A 23,976-nucleotide genomic window follows, 5' to 3' on the forward strand; every position below is an offset into this window, starting at 1 on the left:
TGTGTGTGTGTGTGTGTCTGCGTATGCGTGTGCGTGTGTGTGGGTGTGCGCATGTGCGTATGTAAGTGTCTATCTACTTTTATGTATACGTGTATGTGTGTAAGCGCGCGTTGTTCATTTGCATCTACGTCCGTCCGTTCGGCTGCGTGTGCCCCGTCTAGAGATGATCCCGCCCCTCGAAACCAAACAAAAAACGGAACTCGGCCGTCATTACGGGCGGTAAAACATGGTCGCCGGAGGCCGTTTTAAACAACATTCTGTAACGTATTCTTCACACACAAAAAAATTCAACCGATGTGGACTTGATGAGGAAACATGAACCCTTCGCCGCTCCCTGTTTATTGCGTTATTGCGTTCTTCCTCTTTAGTCCTCCGTTCCTCGTTCAGGGGCAGAGCTCTTTTTTTTTCCTATATTTGAAAAATACATAACTTAATAACAAAAACACTGATGACTGACAGTAACAATAATGAAATCGTAAACGCAATAGTAATGGTAATAATAACTGGTGAAACAAAACGACCGCAACAACAGCTGCAACGATCACAAACAGCAATACCTAACAATGCCAAAGTCATCGGTATCGTCCCCATTACTCTTCCTCTACACGAGTCCTACCTTCCCCTACCAAGCTCCCGTCCGTAGAGCATCCGTTCCGCGACTTAACCTTCCTCCCCCTCCCCCTCTCTTCCTACCCCTTCCCTCCCTCCCCCTTCTTCCTCCCCCTTCCCTTCCTCCTCCTTTCCTTCCCTTCTTCCCTCCCCTCCTCCTCTCCTCCTCCTTCTTCCCCTCCCCTCCCTTCCTCCCTTCCCCTTCCCTTCCTCCCTCCTTCCTTCCTCTTCCTCCCCTACCTCCTCTTCCCCCCTTTCTTAACCCCTTCCCCTCCCCCCTCTCCTTACCCCTTCTCCTCTTACCTTCCCCTTCCCCCGCGTAGGTTTTTTACTGCCCTCGAGCTTTTTTAGGTGCTCGTTAACCGCGTCTACATCTTTTTTTTTTTTTTGGTGTGTTTGTGGTTTTTTTGGGTTTTGGGTGTGTGTGTGTGTGTTGTGTGTTTTGTTTTTGTGTGTGTGTGTGGGTTTTTGTTTGGGGGGGGGGGGAGGGGGGGGGGGGAGACAGGAAGAAGAGGAGAGAGAAGGGAGGAAGAGAGAGGAGAGAGAGGAGGGGAGGGTAGAGAGAGAAGAGAGAGAGAGAGAGTGGAGAGAGAGAGAGAGGAGAGAGAGACAGGAGAGAGAGAGAGAGAGAGAGGAGAGAGGAGAGGGAGGAGAAGGAGAGGAGAAAGATAGAGAGAGAGAGAGAGAGAGGAGAGAGAGAGTGAGAGGGAGAGGAAGTAGATGTGTGAAGAAGAGAGGTGGAGCGACAGACCAGAGCTGAGCTGCGTAGAAGAGTAAACAGTGGTTGGGACAGAACATAAGCTCGACCATGTGGCTATCCCCTCACCCCCTCCCTACGCATGCTTAATTCTCTCCTATTTCGCCCGCCAAACTCTCTCTCTCTCTCTCTCTCTCTCTCTCTCTCTCTCTCTCTCTCTCTCTCTCTCTCTCTCTCTCTCTCTCTCTCTCTCTCTCTGTGTGTGTGTGTGTGTGTGTGTGTGTGTGTGTGTTGTGTGTGTGTGTGTGTGTGTGTGTGTGTGTGTGTGTGTGTGTCCTTGCGTAGATAATGCCTCGCCTTGTCCGTCGCTGGGACACCAACGGCTCTCCTACCTGGTGCCACTGGTGGTTGGCAGCAACAAGGGGGGGGGGTTGATGTAAAGCGGTGCAAACTGGTTCACGCACGGCCAAAGGGGGTGCCTAAACGCCGTACCCTCCACAGAGACACTAAACGCCGACACTTATCCGCAACACTCACGCCACGTCGCGCGCACACCTTGTACTCTACGAGTGACGACGGCACACTAGGGCAGCCCTCAACGTCTTCTCGAGGTCCGTTAACGTCTCGGCGTTACTACCATCTGAATCATGCTGGCCACCCCCCACGCGGCCCTACGCCCACGGCACACGCCCTCGCCCCCGCTCCCCACGCCCATATATACTCACTCACATGACATGGAGACGCAAGCACAAATCCTCCCACACACACTGGCACTTGCACTCTCTCTCTTTCTCTTGTCTGTCTGTCTGATTTAAAGTCCCTTGCAAGGGCCATCCAGCGCCCGTCATGGCCCTGTCGTCTCCTACCAGTGGCTGTCAGGTCGCATGTGACCCACACCCCCTCCCCCACCACCACCGTCCGCCCCCCCTCCTCCACCTCGCCCTTCTCTCCTCCCGCCCATCTCCACCTCCTGACAGAAAACTCGTTGTGAGCCCCCGGGCACACACTGCACACTCACACAGTTCCCCAGTGCCATCACAAGCTCTCGCTGTTTCTCTCTCTCTCTCCCTCTCCTTCTCTCTCTCTCCTTTCCCATTCGCACAAAAGCGCCTCCAAACTGCAACACTTCACGCGAACAAGTGCCTTCACAAACCGCCCAATTTCGAAGCCACTGTCCCGGATGTGCACAATTTGTGTGTGTGTGTGTGTGTGTGTGTGTGTGTGTGTGTGTGTGGTGTGTGTGTGGAGAGAGTGTGTGGTGGAGAGAGAGAGAGAGAGAGAGAGAGAGAGAGAGAGATAGAGAGAAGAAGAGAGAGAGAGGAGAGAAAGAGAGAGAGAGAGAGAGAGAGAGAGAGAGAGAGAGAGAGAGGACAAGAGTGAAGTAGAGAGGAGAGGAATAAAAAAAAAAAAAAAAAAAAAGTAACGAAAGTAAATCAGTGGGCCGAGCAAAAGAGAAAACCAACCAACGAACGCACGAACACGCCCCGCACACACATAAATAGAGTCTAAAAGCCAATCACAAGCCAGTGGCAGTCCGAGATCCCGAGGGCATCATCGCGCACGAAACGGCCTCATCAGATGCATGTTAACCTGGCAACCTGACAGGAGGAGGTGCAAGCCGTCAAGAGGAGGGGGAGGAGAGGAAGAAGATGGAGTAGGGGGAGATGGAAGAAAGAAGATGAAGGAGAGATAGAGATATAAGAATGTAAGAAGATGGAGTAGAGAGAGAAAGGAAGAGAAAATTAAAAAATATGGAGTAAAGACGGTTACAAAAAAGGAAGAGGGAAATAAGAGAGTTAACGGGAGAGTAGAGAGGAAGAGAATGATAAGAAGCGGGAGTCAAGAGGAAATACAAATCGGGTCAAGGCCCGACAGAGTTCCAACGCAGGCATCGGCCGGGAGCACAGACCGCGACAGGCTGAAGGACCGAGAGAAGTCCGAGAGGCCGAGTCCGAGAGGCCGAGTCCGGCGTTGCGAAGACAGGAGAGGGCGATCCGTGTGGTTCGGATACTGCGTCACAGCGTTCCGACCGTCCCGAGCGAGACCCGTCATATAAAAAAGAAGAAAAAAAGATGAACCGGTTCCAGCAACTCGGACAATCCCGTCATTTTGCATTCCGAGGCGACGCGAGGACTCCATAAAGGGCAAGGCACGGGGAAACATGCAGGCGCCACGAGGGACTGGTATACAAAAATGCAAACCAAATCGCATAAACTGCATTCGCATTCTCTCATTCTCTCCCTCTCTCCTTTTCCCTCCCTCCTACCTCCTCTTCCTTCCTTCTTCCCTCCCTCCCCGTCCCCCTCGCGAATGACCCCTCCGTTGCACGCCCTCATCACCACCCGTCACCACACTCTTCAATTTCTCGCCCCCCTCCCCACCCCTTGCACCCCTCATCACCACACTCTTCATTTCCTCGTCCTCCCCCCTCCCCCCCTCGCTAGCACCACCTCCCCGAGAGCCACCTGCAGATAAGTGGACCCAGCTGTGTTATGTAACCTCAGCCTCACATTCGCTCACTTTGTACTAGTCATGCTTTTGCGAATGTTTTATTATTTTTATATAAAAAAGCGAGTATATCTAAGACAAACAAGGTACGTGTGTGTACGTGCGCAATGGCTCGCGAGGCATGAGACTTCGCGTTCTAATTATGGAACGGAAAAGGAAACAGTCCGCTTATTTTCGTTCACGGGATAACGGGGGAACAAACTGACTACGGAGAAGAGAGATGCGTGATTTCGATAATCATGTTTATAGTGGAAAAAAAAAACGTAGTGAGTAAATAACAAAGAAAAAAGAAAGTAAAAAACCGTGGGCTTCCGTTGGCCATTCGTCACACCCACTTTGTTAAAGAGAACTTCTATGAGGTGGAGCGAATGTGAACACAACATGCTATTGTTTTGCTACTCTGCTTCTCTCCTTCCCCGTGGGAGGGCGGCTGGATGGATGGATGTTATATAATATATATATATATATATATAATATATATATATATATATATATATATTATATATATATATATATATATATGTGTGTGTGTGTGTGTGTGTGTGTGTGTGTGTGTATATCTATATATGTATATATCTATATATCTATATATCTATATATGTATATATCTATATATGTATATATCTATATATATCTATATATATCTATATCTATCTATCTATCTATCTATCTATCTATCTATATATATGTGTGTGTGTGTTACGTGTGTGTGTGTGTGTGTGTGTGTGTGTGTGTGTGTGTGTGTGTGTGTGTGTGTGTGTGTGTGTGTGTGTGTGTGTGCGTGCGTGGTGCGTGCGTGCGTGCGTGCGTGCGTGCGTGCGTGTATGTTATATATATATATATATATATATATATATATATATATACATATATATATTTTTTTCTTTTATTATTATTTTTTACACATACGCACACACACACACACACACACACACACACACACACACACACACACACACACACACACACAACACACACACACACACACACACACACAGATATATATATATATATAGAGAGAGAGAGAGAGAGAGACAGAGAGAAGGAAGAAAAAGAAGCATTACCAGCAACCCGCGGAAGGACGGCCTCCGCAAGCACGCGAGTCGCCTGCATGACCGCACGCCCTGGCGCGGCTCCAACACGACACCGATCATCTATAATGGATTTAACTTCTTTCTTCCCGGGTCCTGCTTCGGACACGCGAAAGGACGACGGCGGAGCGAGGGAGAAGGAGCGCCGCGCCGGGCAACCTTGATCACCGCGCTGCATGCTGAGCAACGGAAGCCAAAAACGATAATTTTTGGCCTCTTGAGAAGCCAACTGACGCACTAAAAATATCCAAATCCAACAGCGAATCGTAAAAGAGACAGCCACTTGCTCAACTGCCCATTGGCACCCCCCCCTCTCTCTCTCTCTCTATCTCTCTCTCTCTCTCTCTCTCCCTCTCTCCCTCCTCTCCCTCTCCTCTCCCTCTCCTCTCTCGTCTCTCTCTCTCTCTCTTTCCTTCTCTCTCTCTCTCTCTCTCTTCTCTCTCTCTCTCTCCTCTCTCTCTCTCTCTCTCTCTTTCCTCTCTCTCTCTCTTCCTCTCTCTCTCTTCTTCTCTCTCTCTCTCCTCTCTCTCTCTCCTCTCCTCTCTCTCTCTCTCTCTCTCTCTCTCTCTTTCTCCTCTCTCTCTCTCTCTCTCTTCTCTCCTCTCTCTCCTCTCTCCTCTCTCTCTCTCTCTCTCTCTCTCTCTCTCTCTCTCTCTCTCTCTCTCTCTCTCTCTCTCTCTCTCTCTCTCTCTCTCTCTCTCTCTCTCTCTCTCCTCTCCTTCTTTCTCCATCCTTTATCCTGGCACACCGTATCTCGTATCTATTTTCCCATTTTCTTTCTAAAAACCCCTGTCCTTGTAACCTGTCCCTAATGAACCCGCCTGGCACTGGCACTCTCCCACACGCACTAAGCCCTGTAAACAAAAACGACTTCGCTTTCCTCCCGCGCCCCCGAGAAATTATTACCCCCTACGAGGCAGTTCCCAGCGCCAGGCAAAGTCTTCTTCGCACAGAGAGGAGCCGAGTCCAAGCATGGGAGGGGGGGGGGGGGGTAAAGGACAGGGTGGTGGTGGTGTCGGTAAGCACTAAAGTCTCCCTCACCGTGACCCCTGACCTTTGAAGTCATGGCACGGCATGACTTTGTGGGTTGTCATCCCACTGCAGTGCCATGTTCCATTCATCTTGAGTGTGTAGGACATACACTGGAGAGAGAAAAAGGATACGAAGAAGGAGGGTTAGATAAACAGATAAAGGGAAGGAGAACCAACTGCCTCCGTGTGCCTCTTGCCATCCGCAAAATTTCCCGCAGTTCGAAGCGGCCGCACCCGCAGCCCAGTGCTTAACGGCAGCTCGTGCCAAGTGCGGCCAATAGAGAAAACTTTCACAATAATCACGTTATTGCTCGCGACCCCCCCCCCCCCAGGTATCCCCCACTCGAGGAGAAATGCGGGGCAACCAGCGGTGCATGCAGCCGCGTGCACTTTCACTCGGCCCAAGAACTCCGCCGGCCGGGCGTGCTCGAGGCTCGCCCGCGGGTATCCGCTCCAGCGACGAAAGTCCCGATCGGCGCGGGCCATCTTCTTCGCCCGTAAGCACGCACGGACCGGCACGACCGCGACTGTGGACATACACACATATAAACATATATGTATATGTATGTACATATAAATAAACACACACACATATGTATCTATCTATATTTAATATATCTATCTCTATCTATATAATATATATATATATATATATATATATATATATATATATATATATATATATATATATGTATATGTATTTTGTATATGTATATGTATATGTATATGTATATGTATATGTATATATATATGATGTATTATATATATGTGTATATATATATATGTGTATATATATATATGTGTATATATGATATATAATATATATATATATATATGTATATATATATAATATATATATATATATATATATATATATTATATATATATATATGTGTGTGTGTGTGTGTGTGTGTGATGTGTGTGTGTGTGTGTGTGTGTGTGTGTGTGTGTGTGTGTGTGTGTGTGTGTGTGTTTGTGTGTGTGTTTGTGTGTGTGTATATGTGTATGTATATATGTATATGTATATATGTATATATATATATATATATATATATATATATATATATATATATATATATAAACACGGCAAACGGGCCAATTGAAAACAAAACAAACAAAAGGTGTAGGAATTTGATCTGCAAGGCAAATGTCAGCAGCAGTTCAACCCGAGCGAAGGCGGGGCGTGCCGAGGGGAAAACTGAATAAAGAGGCAAGAAAACCCAACCAACCTATGCAAACGCGTCCCCTGCTCTCTCTCTCTCTCTCTCTCTCAGGAATAGGCCTGAGGTCAGGCATCGGCCTCGGCGCGGCGAAAAAGGTCATGACACAGCTACTTTCGCCTCAGCCTACAGGACACGCCTAATATGGGGCGCCGCATTCCTGCCGCCTCGGACGCCGGCTCGGGGCTCCGACACGGCTGCCGAAGGCCCTCCACGAGAGGCGTTCGGCGCTGCCCGCCATCAATCTTTGGCTCAACGCACACAGTGCACATACACGAGCGCAAACGCGCGAGCATGATAGTTTTTTATTTTAAAAAAATCTCCAGAGAACAGGCAGTGATAAATATTAACAAATACATGAGAAAATGATGGACCCAAAATTGAGATACCGGCACAGACGCCGACAGCTACTACCCACTCCTCCTGCCGTTGCAAGGGTTGCACTAAAATCTACTCAACACTTGACGTAATAAGCAGCACAGAGAACACATGCCCGTGCGCGCATACTCGCACGCACGCCCATCAGGAGAATCAAACCTAATAAAAATCAATGTACGCTGGACGGAGGCTGGAGGAGCAGACCCCAACGACCTGGTGCCCGGAGTCGTCGCGCTGTCGTCGAGTCGTTATTCCTCCTTCCTCCCCCAGCAACAGGCACCCCCACTCCCCTCCCAATATATAAGGATTCCATCACCTTCTGCGCCGCGTCAGCACCGTCGCCGTGGTTGCAGAAGATCCTTAGGGTCCCTCCTCCTTGCGCGTCCTTCCTTCCTTCCTGCCCTCGCGTAAAGGACACTCCCTTTAAAGATGTGGGCGGGGGAGGGGGGGGCGATAGGCGTGGATTGAGAAGGGAGTGGGAGGGGGGGGGGTGGCCGACCTATCACTTGTGACACCAACAATCTTCATCATAAATAGCCAGTTTTCTATTCTCTGTTTTTCATCCTTTCATTTATTACTCGAAACTCTTTTTCATTATTCTCTCCTCTCCCCTAACCTCGGCTATCATTCCCGAGGGCAGGACCCCAATTCCACATACTTTCTACATAAATATTAAAAACCCGCGCAGGAACCACGGGTCGTTCGGGGTTGGGGTGGGTGGGGGGGGTGGGGGTGGGTGGGGGGAGGGAAGGAAGGGAGGGAGGGGCTCACTCAAGACGGATATGAAACGTCCTCCTTGGGGGGGGGGAGGGGGTACAAGTGCGTGAATGGAACAAGATGAGGGGAGAAAAAGAGGAATCGACGACGTGTGTTGACATGTTCGAACACACCTCCGCGAGTCCTGAACGGTCCGAACGAGAATCCTCTGCGTTGTTCCCGAGACGAGCGAGGAGGTTAAGGGGGTCGAAAGCCCAAGCCTCCTTCAGCGCCATTGGCCCTCCCTCGGCACTGCAGAGGCACACTGCGGCGGCGGCGGCATCTATCCCGCGCTGCCACACATCAAAACTTGCAACACCTTGCATTAAAAGAGGCAACCGAGATCGCCAATCGGTGCGGGAAGTTTGTTTACGCGTCCGGAAGTTTGTTTACGCGTCCGGCATTCTACGGAAAGTGCCTGAGAGTGCCTCACTGAACATGAAACGTTCACAAAAGCATCCGAATCAAAACAAGGTATACAAGAAGCGCAAATTATCAGGTACTGAAAAAAGAAAGACTCTTTAACTGGCGATTATTCCTAGATATCCGTGATAACAGGGCAGGAAAATACATACAAAAAAAAAAAATCAAACACACACACTCACACTCTCAGAAACACACACACACACACACACACACACACACACACACACACACACACACACACACACACACACACACACACACACACACACACACACACACACACACACACACACACACACTCGAGCCGGACTCCCCACTGTCAAGGCTCAGGGTCCCCAGCGGCACCTGGAACCTGGCCAACCACCTGCTCCAGCCTCCCGCGGAAGGTGATGGGGAGTGTACAGGTGGCCGGGGGAGGCACAGGGGCGGGGGGTGAGGGAGAGGGGCGAACGGGAGTGGTGGGGACAGCAGAGCGATAGGAAGAGGAGTCGAAAAGGGGGATGAAAAAGAGGAAGGGGGGGGGGGCGAATGGGGGAGGAAGAGGAAAGGGTCGAAGAAGGGGGGGAAGGAGAGGAGCGAAAGGAAGAGAGGGGAAAGTGTGCGAGAGGGGCGAAACTGGGGCCGAGTAGAGGTGCGGAATGCGGGGAGTGGGGTGACAGCGGGCGGGAGTGGGGTGAGAGAGGGAGGGATGGGGGGGGGGGGGGTTGTAGGAGGCTAAGTGGAATGCAATGAATAGCGCAGAAGTTGCAGGATCGAGATGTTCCAGGAAGATGAAAGAACAAAGAACAGAGTCAGAGACGAGGCGAGAGGAGAAAAGGCCGATAAATAATGGCGAAAGAATCACGCTAGCTGAGAAAGGAATAAAACAGAACCAAAACAAACGAACAGTGGAACGATACCGAAGGGCGAACAGCGAGAGAGAGAGAGAGAGAGAGAGAGAGGAGAGGAGAGAGGAGAGAGAGACCACTCACAACTCCCCTAAAAAAAGAAAAACCAAAAACAAAAAAAAAAAACAGGGAACCCAAACCAAACAAAAAAACCCAAAAAAAAAAAAAAAACCCCCCAAAAACCCTAAAACCAAAAAAAACCCACAAAACCCAACACCCACCAACCCCCAACCCCCCCCCCCCCCCCCACACCCCACACACCCCACCCCCCCAAAACCCCCCCCCCCCCCCCCCCCCCCCCCCCCCCCCCCCCCCCCCCCCCCCCAAAAAAAAAAAAAAAAAAAAAAAAAAAAAAAAAAAAAAAAAAAAAAAAAAAAAAAAAAAAAAAAAAAAAAAAAAAAAAAAAAAAAAAAAAAAAAAAAAAAAAAACCAAAAACAAAAACACCACTGAGGGAAAAAACCCCAAAAAAACGAAAAAGTGGAAACGATACCGAAAGGGCAAAGGGGGAAAGGGGGGAGGGAGGGGAGGAAGGGGGAGGAAGGAGGGGGGGAGGGAGAGGGGGGAAGGGAGGGGAAAAAAAACAGAGAGGAAGAAGAAAAGGGGGAAAGGGGAGAAAAAGAGGAAGGGGGGGGGGGGGGGAAGGGGAAAAGGAGGAGTGGGGGGGGGGTGAGAGAAGAGAATGAAGGGAGAAAGGGGGAACGGAAGAGAGAAAAAGAGGAGAGAGAGGAGGAAAAAGGGAAAAAAAGGCGAAAAAAAGAGAGAGAAAAACGAAAACAAAAGGAAGAAAAAAACAGAGAGAGAGAAAAAAGAGGAGGAAAAAGAAAGAGGAAGGAGAGAGAGAGGAGAGAGAGGGGAGGAGAGAGAGAGGGGAGAGAGAGAGGGGGAAGAGAGAGAGGAAGCAGAGAGGGGAGAGGAAGAGGGAGGGGAGAGAGAGAGAGAGAGAGAGGGGAAGAAGAGAGAGAGAGAGAAGAGAAGAAACGAGGAAAAAAGGAGGAGAAGAAAAAAGAGAGAGAGAAAAAAAGAAAAAAAAGAGAGAGAGGGGAAAGAAGAGAGAGAAAAGAGAGAGAAGAGAGAGAGAGAGAGAGAGGGAGAGGAGAGAGAGAGAGGAAAGGGGAGACGAGAGAGAGAGAGAGAGAGGCAGAAAAGGAGAGAGAGAGGAGAGAGAGAGAGAGAGAGGGGGGAAGAGAAGAGGGGAGCGGGGAGAGGAGAGAAGAGAAAGGGGGGAGAGGGAGAGAGAGGAGGAGGAGGAGGAGAGGGGAGGAGGAGAGCAGAGAGGGGAAAGGGGAGAGAGAGAGGAGAAAAAGGGAGAGAGGAGAGAGAGGGGGAGAAAAGGAGAGAGAGAGAAGAAGGAGAGAAGGAACGGTTGGGGGGGAGAAAAAAGGGAGGACAGAGAGAGAGAGAGGTTTTTCCAAAGCCCCTTCTCCCCCCCCCCCTCCCTCCCCCTTTCGGCCCCCCGCGGGGTGCCTTCCCCCCCCCCACAGCATCCTGACCCCTGAAAACCCCCCCAAAAACAAGACCTGGTATTCCCCAACCCCCCTCCACACCCCTTTTCCCCCCCCCAAACCCCCCACTAACACCTTTTCCCCCCTTCCCCCCCAAAAACCACCTCTTTTCACCCCTTTTTAACTCCATCCCACCCCCACTAACCCTCTGCTTTAACCCCACCGCCACTCACCCTCCACCACCCCCCACCCCCACCCCCCACCCTCCTCCACCAGGTCATTCTCTAGTAATTGTGTGCATTAGTCTCCCCCTTCCCTCTCCCCCCCTCTCGCAGGGCAGGTTGGGGAGGGGAGGGGGGTAGAGGGGGAGGGGTTCGAGAGTGAGCGCAAGTGCCACCGGAGCGAGGGTGCCAAGCGAGCCGCGAGTGCCAAGCAGGAGCGGCGACCTCGCATGATCTGGCAGGACCTCGTTTCAGAAGCCCTTTTCAAAAGATCATGCGAAAAGAGAAAACAAAACTTCTACTTTAACAGGAAAAAAAGAGAGAAAAAGAAAAAAAAAAGATAAAACAAAAACTGGAAAGAAGGAATACAAAACTGGTCATGCAGAACTTTATTACCCGGACGATTTCAGAACGATCTTCCCGCACGAACTTTCAGCTCCAATAATGCCGCCAATAACGAAAATCTAATGACGTAAAATAAGCGCCACGAGAGCGAGGGCGCGAGCGCGGCGAGACAGACCTGGCCATGACAAGTTTCCTCGGATGAAAGCCCCGCCGACACGACGGCAGGAGGCGGAAGGCGATCCTAGGAGGCGCAGGCGGGCATGCCAGGGGAGCCATGCGCGTCATGCAGGGTCATGCGTGGCGGGCCATGCGTGACCGGTGAGCTCAGTCATGAACTGGGTGTGCGGATGCTTGGCCGACACACGAGGAAGAAAATGAGGATGCTGATGATGTTCATGATAAGAAAGATGTGAAAAAGAAAAAAGGCAGGTGAAAAACAAGAAGAAGAGGGTAGAAGGAGGAGGAGGAGGAGAAGAAAAAGAAGCAGCTTCCAACGACTGCCCTCCGCGCACAATCACATCCAATAACATCAAACGAGAATTGCCCCTCAGCGTAAAAAAGGCAAAAAGAAAAAGCCTTTTTATAAAGTCAGCCCGTCACTGTAAAGACTTGAAACGCTTTTCGTAAGTGACTTAAATGACTCTATAATCGATGGATATATTGCCAGAAGGAAAGAAATAAATCCTTTTTCGTTTGTCGCTTTCCACGCATCACAGATCACAAACCGGGGAAACATTTTTGTGTCGTGGGGATCTTTTGCATGTTCATGCTTGTATTTCTATTTCTATCTGTTTCCGTAGAGACAAACAACAACACAACACAACACAAACAAACACACGCGATGTCGTGCTTTGGCAGTCCTTGTTGCGGCGTAATTCCGTTCAACACCAATCCTGGCCACTTGACTGCTATTCGTTTGGTCAACGGCCCCCCCTTACCCCCTCCCCTAAGCCAAATCTCCTCTTTAAACCCCTAGCATAATTCCCCTGCTCCCTCCCCACCTCTCCCTTCCCCTCCTCACCTACCTGCTCCATCTCCTCCCCTCCCTACCCATTCTTCCCACCCCTCCCCTCCTACCTGCCCCTGTACGAAGCGAGGTGTAGGGGAAGGGGAGGGGAAGGGGAGGTGGTGGGGAGGCGGTGGGGAAGGGGGTCGACAATCCCTCAAACGTGTCAACGAGGGAGCAGCAAACGCGCCTATTTGCACGATGGCGATACTGTTAGATCAATACACGAAGCTAAACGCAGATAAACATACAGTCAAAAAAACAGGAACGCAGATACGAACACTTCTTCGCATGTAAACAAAGACAAATAGAAACAAAAACAGACGTTCACACTAAAGGATGAATCCACACAAGCAAGCACACGAGGACTGCGTCCAGCGCTACAGGAATCCGTCTCATAAAGAGGATGTCCACGCCACCTATCCCAGCCCCATTTATCCATTAGGAAGCTCTACTTAAATGTATAATAGCCTCTGCCTTGCTTGTGGGAGTGCATCTTTATCCGTATTTATTTATACACCTGCAGCTGCAATTACGCGCGCGCGCGTGCGCTGATTGATAATTCTCCTTGTGCGTTTATTTTCAGCGTACATCGATCTTGTCCCTCTTCCGATGGAAGCACCTTGCCACGACTCACACAAGGGGCATGTTTTTCACCGTGAAAATCACGCTCCTCCACCATGAGCGCTACTGCGATGACGTAAATCCAGTATTGAATTTCCAGCAGGAGGGCGGGGTGCCCGAGAAGCTGTAGCTCAGTGCATCCCGCGCCCCCGAGTCACGAGGTGATAAACCTGCGGCTTGATATATCAGTCGACTCCACAAATGCATCATGCACACGCACTCAGCCCACCATTCGATGTGGGTCCTTTCTTAGACTGGCTCGACCCACAATTACGCAATCGCCTTTTCTTCTTCCCACTCCGAAGGAAGTTTCCCTTGTCGTGAGTTTTGCATCGATTCCGCGCCAATTTCTAACGATGGGAGGTTTCCACGCGAGACCGTCACTCAACGGAAGGCATGCACGCTCCGACATGTGACCTGCTTCGCCGTTGCCGCCGTCCCCGTTCGCTCGTCGACACAAAGCCTCTCCTTCCCCGGGCTCCGAAAACACTCGTAAACACGTCACTTGTCAGCAAATTTCCACGTCCCACTATCCCGTGACACGGAGGTTCCGCAACCTGACGACAGAGCAGGAGAAGGGAAGGGAAGGGAAGCAGCGATCCTTCAAATCACGCCACGCAATCACCACTCACTTCCTCGATATACTCAGCTGATCGTCTCCCGCAGACAATAACAAATCCCCTTCGTGTCTCGTCTTCCTGCTTCCTCGCAGTGTTCACACATCCGGTCCCTTTTCACTCGGCTTCCTCCTCCTCCTGCTCCGCCTCCGCCTCTCCAAACGCCTTGCCGCACACACTTACTCGTCCTCACTACGAGTCGCACGAGCTCCTCGAGGTCTACGCGGACGCGGAAGGCGGGTAAGTCACGGCCGCACTCGTCACCGTCTGTGTACCAACTGGCCAGCAGGGCGGTGAGGGTGCGAGCGGGCGGGCGGGCGGGCGGCGGGAGGGCTCGGGGGCGCTGCGCTAGGAGGAGGGAGGAGGGAGGGCAGCGGGAGAGGCAGTCCAGAGAGAGAGTCTGTTCTCGCAGACTGGGTCCTGCCACGGTCAGGGCCGCTCGCCGCCCTCTTCTTCCATTGTTTGTTGGTCGGGTTTGCCTTTGGACTGTGTGCGAGCCCGCATCATGTGATGCCAGAATCACCAAAATCAAGCTCCTCAAACAGACGAAGCTGCAACAAAAAGGAGCAGTGCAAATATGCGGCCTCACAAAAAGAGAGAGGTTTCGCCCGCAACCACAGTAGCTTCCTGAAGGTTACATATGAAACGCAGATCATTTTTTTCAAAGACCATCGTGCATGTGGCACAAGCATGGCTCAAGCAACGGATTTCCTACATGCCTCTCCCTCCCCCACACACGTCATGTTGTGTCCGTATGCCGCGCCACATGGCACCAAAGACAAACCCTGCAGTCCAGGTGCAACAAGGGCCAAGGGGGTGCGACCTTACCGCTGACCTTACGCCTGGCCTGCCAAAGGTTGGCAAGTTCATGCGAGGCCGCAGTGAGACGTTGACGCCGCCCCCCCCCTTCTGCGAAAATTTTCCAAAAAGCCCAAAAAAAAAAAAAAAAAAGAGGGGGAAAAGGGGGGGGTAAATATCCCTCTTTTGGGCTGGGCCCAGGGGGACCCCCCGGGGCCCGGGAAGGGGCAGGCGTCAAGGGGGGCGCCTCGCCACGCGCACTCCAAGCACAGGTGCAGCAAAACCAACCCCCTCCAAAAAAAAGGACCCCCTTCTTTCAACCCCCGTCCCTCCTCCACTAACCCCCCACCCCCACCCCACACCGCCCGTCCGAACATATCCGTCCGCGAAACAATGGCACTCGACTGCAGCAAACCCGGCAGGCTCTGACGTCAAACAGTCAGCATTAGTACGATGATTGCGCAAGCATTTATCAAGCACCAGGAGGATTTCGCGTGCTTGAGGCCCCGGACGCGCTCGCCCTCTTCGGCGCTCGGCCAGGACCAGCTCTTGGCTATTAGCGTTTCTTTTCGCCCGTCGAGGGTAAACAAAAGGCTTTTCTTTAACCACTTGGATCGCAACGGCGCGTGTGTCCGGAGGGGGGGGGAGGGGGAAGATGGGAGCAAGGGCGTAAGAGCGGGAAGGAGGAGGAGAAGGAGGAGAGGGAGAAGAAGAAGAGGGAGGGGAGGGACCCGGGTAGTTTGGAGGGAGAAGATGGAAAAATATAAGATAGACGAAAAAAGATTTTTAAAAAATTGGAAGGGTTTGGGAGACCGGGGGAAAAAAAAAGGGAAATAGTAAAAACGATGAAAAAAAAATCAATAGTTCGTATTTATAAGATCAAACCCCTGAAATGACTCGCCTAGCCGCAAATAGCTACACAAAAGGTCATAGTTTATCAGTAATGAGAGAGAGAGAGAGAAAAGGGGAGAGAGAGAGGAGAAAGGAAAAGGGGAGAGAGAGGGGGAGAGGGGGAGCGAGAGAGAGAGGGAGGGGGAGAGCGAGAGAGAGAGAGAAGGGGGGGGGGTGCTCTGAACAGGAAGGGCAGGAAGGTCGCGGGTACATACGCCAGTTGCAGCAGGTAAGAGGAAGCGCAGAGGGCGGCAAGTGAACGGCGGAGGCCAACATACAGCTGGGAGAGGGAGAGGGAAACTGAGAGATAAAGGGAGATAGAAACGGAAGTGAGAGAGAGGGAGAGAGGAGGGGGAGAGGGAGAGAGAGAGAGAGAGGAGAGAGAGAAAGGGGAGAGAGGAGGGGAGAAAGAGAGGGGAGGAGAGGGGGAAAAAGAGGAAGGGAGGAGAGGGGGAGAGGGAGGGAGGAAAGAGAGGAGAGGGGAGAGAGGAGAGGGGGAGAGGAAAAGAGGAGAGAGAGGGGAGGGGAGCGGGGGGAGGGGGGAGAGAGGGAGAGAAAGGGAGAGAGAGGGGAGGGGTTTAGAGGGGATTAGGAAGAGAGAGAAAGAGAGGGGCCCCCGATGGGGGGGAAAAAAATAGGGGAGAAAAAAGAGGGAGGGGGAGCGAGGGAGAGAGAAGAGAGAGGGAAAGGGGTTGGGAGGAGGGGAAAGAGGGAAAGGGAAAAGAAGGAGGAAGTCAGAAAAGGGGAAAGGGAAGGGAAAAGGGGGGGGAGGGGGAGGGGAGGGTGGGGGGGAGGTGGGAGGGGGGAAAACCAAGGGGGTGGGGGGGGCCCCCAAATGGGGGGGGGGGGAGGGCCCCCGGGGGGACAAATAAACCCCAAGGGGGGCCCCCAAAGGGGGGGAAACCCAAACATTAAAAAATTTAAAGGGGGGAAAAAAAAAGAACAAAGGGGCAGGGGAGGAAAAATAAGGGTTTTTAAACCCGGGGGGGAGGAAAAAAAGGGAAAAAGGGGAAAAAAATAAAAACGGAAGGCAACCCCCCCCAGGGGGGAACGGAGAATGGAAAGAATGGGGACGGAAAACCCAGGGGGGAAAAAACCCCCCCAAAACCCGGGGGAAAAGGAGAGGGGGAAAGGGTTGGGGAGGGGAAAAAGGGAATCCGGGGGGTCCCGGGAAAAGGGGGGGGGGCATCCTTTTAAGGGGGGGAGGGCCCCCCCCCTTTCCTCCCTCTTCCCTGGAGGGGCCCCTTTTCCCCTTCCCCCCTCAATTCATTCCCCTCCCCCTTTTTTGTCCTCCTCCGGCCCATCTTAAAAAAAAAGGGGGGCCTTTCCTTCTTTTGTTTCCCCTTTTTCAATCTTTTCCTTTTCCCCCATTGTTTTTATTGGTTTTCCCCTCGCCCCCTCGGGGTTTTCCCCCAAACCCCGTTTTGGGGGCCCCTTGTTTCCGCCAATCCCCGCCCCAGGCCCAACCCTCCTCCCTCCCCCGCCCCCTCCAAGGGGGGGGCCCAAAAGGTTCCCGCACCAAAATCTCCAAGCCCTTTGGGCCGGGGTTTCCCCCCCCCCCCGGCCCCCCTTCTCTCCCCGGGGCCCTTTAAATTCAAAATTCCCCCCCCCTTCCCTTTCCCCCCTTTTTTCCTTCCCCGATCTATAGAGGGTTTGGGCCCTTTCATTTAAAAATATGATTGTTTTAACCCCCATCTCCCCCTCTGATTCGACACACGCTCTTCACATGATGGAGGTCTTCCTTCCGTCTGCGATACATACCCTTAGTTCCGTCAACGTAAACGAAGCATTATCTTAAAAATAAAGGACCAACATAAAATATAGACAATATGAGCATGTGTTTGTCTGTCAGTATATCAAGGTCTTTTCCTCCAACACCATTGTTTTGATGTGAAATTCATCCGCCAAAGTCGAAACACCCCCAAATAAAAACGGATATTGCAAACCCAACCTCCAGTGTGGGCGACGGTATGTATGTAACCGCACCTCCGCCGCTCACGCCCACACTCCTACGGGCGTCCCTCAACCCACGCAAAACCCCGGGTCAGGCAGAGGGTGGCCCAAGGATTTGCTCCGCGCAAAGGATCCGAGTCCAGGCGCCATTCAGGGCCCTGGGCGCATCCTTCCCGCCCGATGCCACCTGCCTCCTCTCTCCCTGAGTGCCCTTCGTCCTTGCAACTCCCTCACCCCCCTCCCTTCCTCCTTCCCTCCTATTTTTTTTTCTCTCTCTCTCTCTTCCTCTCTGTGTCCCTCCCTCCCTCTCTCTCTCTCTCTCTCTGTCCCTCCCTCTCTCTCTCTCTCTGTCCCTCCCCTCTCTCTCTCTCTCTGTCCCTCCCTCTCTCTCTCTCTCTCTCTCTCTCCTCTCTCTCTCTCTTCTCTGTCCCTCCCTCTCTCTCTCTCTCTCTGTCCCCCTCCTCTCTCTCTCTCTCTGTCCCTCCCTCTCTCTCTCTCTCTCTGTCCCTCTCTCTCTCTCTCTCTCTCTCTCTCTCTCTCTCTCTCTCTCTCTCTCTCTCTCTCTCTCTCTCTCTCTCTCTCTTTAATTTCCTTTATACCAACCAAATAAGCGCGAAAAACTCGCACATCATCGTCCCCCACCCCCCTTTGTGTCAACCGAGGCCCGCGTTTCCGAACGCCAGCCAGGTAATTCGAGGCGAAATTCCAGGTACCCGCCTAGTAATTCAAGGCGGCGTTCCAGGTCCCCGGCTGGCTGGCTGGTGACGTCAACCCCCCGATTCGGTCCCTCACGTCGTCCCCTCACTGCTGCCTCGCCTCGCCCTTGCAGCTTGGTATCTGTGTCCGATGATTACCCGCGCGGGTTACCAATGAGGCTCCGCGCACCTGCTGAATACCCAACGACCCTCGGGAGTATCCGCCCAAACTTTCCTCAAAGAACGTTGAAACATAAATCATGCGTACTTTTCTTCGACTAACATTCGTACTTCGTACTTACGGAGCAGCCCGTCAACACGTCTCATACAAATTAGGAAAGCGGAACCAAATTAACTTCTCCCATCCATCCATCACAGCCCGTCCGCCGAGGGGAAAGCAGGGTCCCGCGACCGCAGCGCCACCGCACCACGGCGGAGGCGCGGCGGCACTCGCGACGGCGGAGAAGCAGGAGGGGGGGAGGGGAACAACGAAAGAAACTGGACGGCTGTGGATAAGGAAGCATGGGAGGGAAGGGTGGAATAAGGGAAGAGATGAAGGGAAAAAATACATGAAGGGAAAGAATACACGAAGGAAACAATTATCAGAAATGCACGGAATACATTAGATAAAAGTTCTCGCAGAACTAATCTTCACACTCAGGTGAAGACTAATGGAGGGACAGAAGAGGCCAAGCGAGAGAGAGGCGGCTCGCGCGGCGCCTCCTCCTCCGTCGCTCCCCGGCAGCCCACTCCCGCCCGCGGCACGAAAGTCGTCGGCGAGCATCCCCGGCCCGTCTCGCGCATTCCTCAGATAATGATGATGTCCTAAAGAGGATGTCGGGCGATTCCTCGGCCTTACAAGGGCGGGACGCGACAAGGCCGCCGCCCGGGATACCGATAACGGGGGCGTGTTTACATCGCACTCACTGGACAAGGCACGCCGCCTCCGGCCACGCAGGCGAAAGGTGGGCGGCGGCGGATGAGTGATGGCAGAGCCATTCCGAGCGAGCCAGTGCACGCGTGGGAAAGGGATGGGGGAGAAGGAGGCGATCTTCCAGCGAAGAATTTCTCCTGCCGGTGAAAGCCCCTCGGCGATGTTGCATCCCGATTTCGACTGCCACCTCGACCCATTACCCCCCCCCCCCCTAGCCTCTCTTCATCTCGCCGCACCGCTGCTTTTCCCCGGCGCGCGGAGCGGCGGCCGGAGTTAACCCGAAGCACCGACGTCCTTCCGCGAAGCCTGCACAGAAGCACGTACGGCACTCGCCACGGTCCGGCCGGCGGCGTGCCCGGCATACCCATTCCGGCGGCCGTACCCCCGCCATTCCCACTGGCGTCGCGCCCGGGCCGTGCATGACGTTGGGGCTTTCCTTCGGTCACCAGGTCAACGTTCACATGGCAGAGCATGCCACGCATGACGTCAAACGACTGCAACAATCTACCGACGTCACTGGTAGTTTGGCATTCGCCTTTCCTCATGCAAAGGGCCATTGCATGCAAAGTCTATTCGCCGGAGCTTCCGAATAAAGAAAGACGGATAAGGAAAGGCATGCAAAAACATGAGGTAAACACACACACACACACACACACACAGACACACACACACACACACACACACACACACACACACACACACACACACACACACACACACACACACACACACACACACACACACACACACACACACACACACACACACACACCGCGTAATTAGGTGAACATGTAGGGCAGCTTCCCACGGGTCGTAATTTTCCCTTGTGAAGAGGCAAGAAATGGTGAGACAAGGAAGGGGAGAGAAAGGGGGAAAGAGGAAGAAGAGAGGAGGGAGAGAGAAGAAAAAGAAAAGAGAGAGGAGAGAGGAGAGAGGAGAGAGGAGAGAGAGAGAGAGCGAGGAAGAGAGGAGGAGGGAAGGAGCGAAGGAGGGAAGAGGACGTGGGGAAGGGAAGAAGCGAAAAAGATAAAAGAGAAACAAAAAAGAAGTAGAAGATTGAGCAACACCCGCGACCGCACCCAAGAAATAACGAAAAAAAAGGACAGATAAATAAGATAACGAGGCGGGTCGAAAACAACGCAGTGACGTCCGGAATGTTTCCTAAGTAAACGCGTTCTGCATTCACTGTTGCTGAAGACAATGACGTCACCAATTCAAGGAACACCGCAACTACAGCTCTACGAATTGGCATTGCGAAGAAAGCCAACTGTTCACATTTTACGATCCTACCCTCTTCTCTTATCCGTTGTGTTGCTGTTATCGACACACAGTCAATAACATGATTGATAAAGAATAAAGTTCGTAAAAATGAAGCGTGAGCAATGATAATAACAACACCAACAGTAATAATGACCAATGCCATTCATAAAAAAATCACTATCTTATTGACACCCCTTTTCTCATGAAGGCATTCAAAACACAAATTACCTTAAGTCAAATTATAACCGTTTATTCGAAAAAAGTAAACAAAAAAAGAAAAAAAAGGTCACGTGTGGCAGCAGCGATACCCAACCGCGATACCATCTCTCCTTCGGCGCGTACCTGTGTCTCCGGCGGGATGGATGGCCCTCCATTACACCCTCCTGGGCCTTGATACCTTCCGATAAGCGACGGGGGGAGGGAGGGGGTGATGGGAGGGAACGTGTCGCGCCACCCTGCCCCTCCCCCCTCCCTCTAAGAGCGAATCTACACCCTTCTACCCTTTCCTATCTCTACCCTTTTTATACCCAGCTTTCCTCTTCTTTTTTCCTTCCCTCCTCCTCCTTCTCTTCTCCATCCACATCCTCGTCTCCTTCCCCTAATTCCCCTACTTCACCCTCCTCGTCCTCCCCCTTATGCCCTTCTTGATTACTTCTTCCACCCTCTCAAAACCCCACTCTGGCTGCCTCCCCATGCGAGCCACCACCGGGCTGCCCTTCGCCACAAGCCGAGGGCCACTTCGCTTCAAATCTAAAAGCAGAACGGATCCTGAGGTGGAGACGGACGAGGCAGGGAGGGAAAGGAAGACAGGGAGGAGGGTAAGGAGGAGAGGGAGGGAGGAGGGTGAGAGGGAGGGAGGGAGGGAGGGAGGGAGAGAGGGAGGGAGGGAAAGAGAGAGAGAGAGAGAGAGAGAGAGAGAGAGAGAGAGAGAGAGAGAGAGAGAGAGAGAGAGAGAGAGAGAGAGAGAGAGAGAGAGAGAGAGAGAGAGAGAGAGAGAGAGAGAGAGAGAACAAGAAGCAGAAACGAGGAGCATCAACAGATAGACAGACATACGCACATACACACAGGCAGACAGAGCGAAACGAAGGGAAAAAAGGAAAATAAAAAGAGAGAGAGAAAGCACAAGAGAAGGGAAAGGGAGAAGGAGAATAAGAAAGCGGATTCGACTGGACAAGACGGCTCTTGTGTTTACGCTTGGCTCACTCCCTGAACCCTCAAGGTCGCGTGCTCTTGATCTCGCTTGTGCGGAGGCCAGGAGTCTGCGTGCGTGTGGATGCGTAAATCTGTGAGCAAGTGTGGTTATGTAAATATCTGAAGGTAAATTATGTGTGTGTGTTTGTGTGTGTGTGTGTGTGTGTGTGTGTGTGTGTGTGTGTGTGTGTGTGTGTGTGTGTGTGTGTGTGTGTGTGTGTGTGTGTGTGTGTGTGTGTGTGTGTGTGTGTGTGTGTGCGTGCGCGCGCGCAAATACACACCGCAAACACGCCGTTCAACACACAAAATTTCCCGACGAGTAGATTAATCTTATCACCCCGCCCCTGCCCCTCCCCCTCCTCCCCTCCTGCGTGAAGCACACCTAAGCCTCGTAATTAACACCAGCGATAAGGCCCGCCTCCCCATTAGGACATCCCCTCCAGCAACATTCAGATGGGGGGATGGGGCAGGTGGGGAGGGGGGGGCAAAGCACACACCCCCTGAGGTAGACACAATTACACACTCACTTGCTCGGAAGGCGATGAGGTGCCCGCCCGGCGTGACGAGGTAGGCCTACAGTCGAGGCCTACGCGGGGTGTGTCAGGGAGAGGAAGGGGGGGGGGGTATCTGGCAAATTTATTGGGCATTTCTGACTAACGGAAATGATACCCATAAGCGAGGGCCAATTAACGAAGATGCCCAAGAAGTCGAAGAGATGGAAGAGAGGAAAAGCGAGAAAGCAGTGGAGAAGGCAGACGGGAAGAGAAAGAGGAAGGAGAAACCAAAAAGGAAGAAGTGAAGGACGTTAATGGGAATTTAAGCGAGGCGGCCAGAGGGCTCCGAAGGCAGCGTGAGACGCAGCAGGTGACAAGACTATTAAGAATTTCCAGTTTAAAAGCCAAGCTGACAGATAAATAAAAAACATGGATTACCGATAATCCTTCCGTATGAAGAAAGAAAGGAAAACACGAGATAACCATCAATAAATCAGATAAAATCGGAGAGACAGCTAAAGATAAAAGACTACGGAAGTCGCACCAACACAATCGCCACAGCCCGTTTTCTTTCGCACAATTTGGGGGAGACTCACTCAAATCATAGTCCCTCTCGCTTCACGTTTTCTAAACCCGAGGATATCATAAACCTAAGTATTTCCAACAAGGGTAGGCCTCTTGGTCATCCAAAAAACATAAATAAAGTAAGTAGATGAATAAATAGATTAATACATGAATCCTTATACAAATTTTCCGGATGGACAAGGTGGAAAAGATAATATACATTTAACAGACTACCACGCGATTCCCAGAAAATGCGGAAAAAATCCAAAGTTTGAGGAAATATTAGGGAAACTGTCACACAGGAAAAAGTTTATAATGTCAAAAAAAGAGGAACTCACCTTCCGCTCTCAAAACAGAAACAACGGGAAACTCACCTGAAAAAAAGAAAAAAAAACAGATTAGGATAAAATTTAATTATATCAAATATTAAGTAGATAAACTTTAAAGAATCTATAAATATCAATACAACACACCAAGACACACACACACACACACACACACACACACACACACACACACACACACACACACACACACACACACACACACACACACACACACACACACACACATAAAATTTAAACGGCAGCGGGACACGTTGACGTCATCACTGCGTCATCACCGTAACGGCAGGCGACGTGATGATTCATAAAACCTTCTAAGCGGATTGGAACGCCCACGCACGCCCGCCGGCCAGAGTACACCATCACCCGCCTCCCCCTCCACCCCCCTCCCACCATCTTATCTTTTTCTTCTTTCTCTTCTTGTTTTTCTCCCAACCTCACCTCCTGCCTCCTCTTCTTTTCAAGGGACAAACATTTTTAGGTTTATGATGGCGGAAAAGTCAAATGACCAATCAAAAAGAGAGACAATTATAGTAATAATAAAAACGTAAATAACGAGCCAGGCAGCATCCCAGCCCCTCTGCACAGCCACGGTTCTTGCATATGCAATATTGCATGATCCGCTTACGCATTTGTCCCTGCCCGTGATCGCATTACGTCATCAAAGTATCGATAACAGCATAACGGCCATTTTGACGGGAGCCACGAATTCAAACGCGCGACGAAGCGAAACAGAAAAGGGGATGCTACTGTTTGACGTCTTTTTTTCTCTTTCTCTTTCTCTGAACCTTTCTTCTAATCTCTTTTCTCTTCGACGCCCAAGGCAATCTGTGTTTAGCACTTGGGATGAAGGTGCTTGGAACAGGAAGAGAAAAGAAAAGAGGCGACAAAGAGATTTTTTTTAATGTACATATTGAAAACATAATAATAATAATAATAATAATAAGATAAAACATTAGAGGAAAAAGATCATATAAAATTATGGCACACAAA

The 23,976-nt window shown here is 51.4% G+C and overlaps 1 protein-coding gene across 4 annotated transcripts in view; it reads right to left on the minus strand.

The window, feature by feature from the left end:
- LOC119589934 (cytohesin-1-like) overlaps window positions 1–23,976 on the minus strand; it is a 90,792-nt gene that overhangs the window by 45,041 nt on the left and 21,775 nt on the right. Inside the window, exon 1 of one of the 4 annotated variants that reach the window (XM_037938596.1) lies at window positions 14,043–14,158. The exons of 2 other annotated variants lie outside the window; for them this stretch is intronic. The gene's annotated coding sequence lies outside the window, so the exon portion shown is untranslated. Of the gene's footprint in view, window positions 1–14,042; window positions 14,159–23,976 lie in introns of those variants that run through there. One more of the 4 variants, XM_037938601.1, reaches the window with a different exon arrangement.

This window comes from Penaeus monodon, chromosome 26 (genome assembly GCF_015228065.2).
Source record: "Penaeus monodon isolate SGIC_2016 chromosome 26, NSTDA_Pmon_1, whole genome shotgun sequence".
In the NCBI taxonomy this organism is placed as follows: domain Eukaryota; kingdom Metazoa; phylum Arthropoda; class Malacostraca; order Decapoda; family Penaeidae; genus Penaeus; species Penaeus monodon.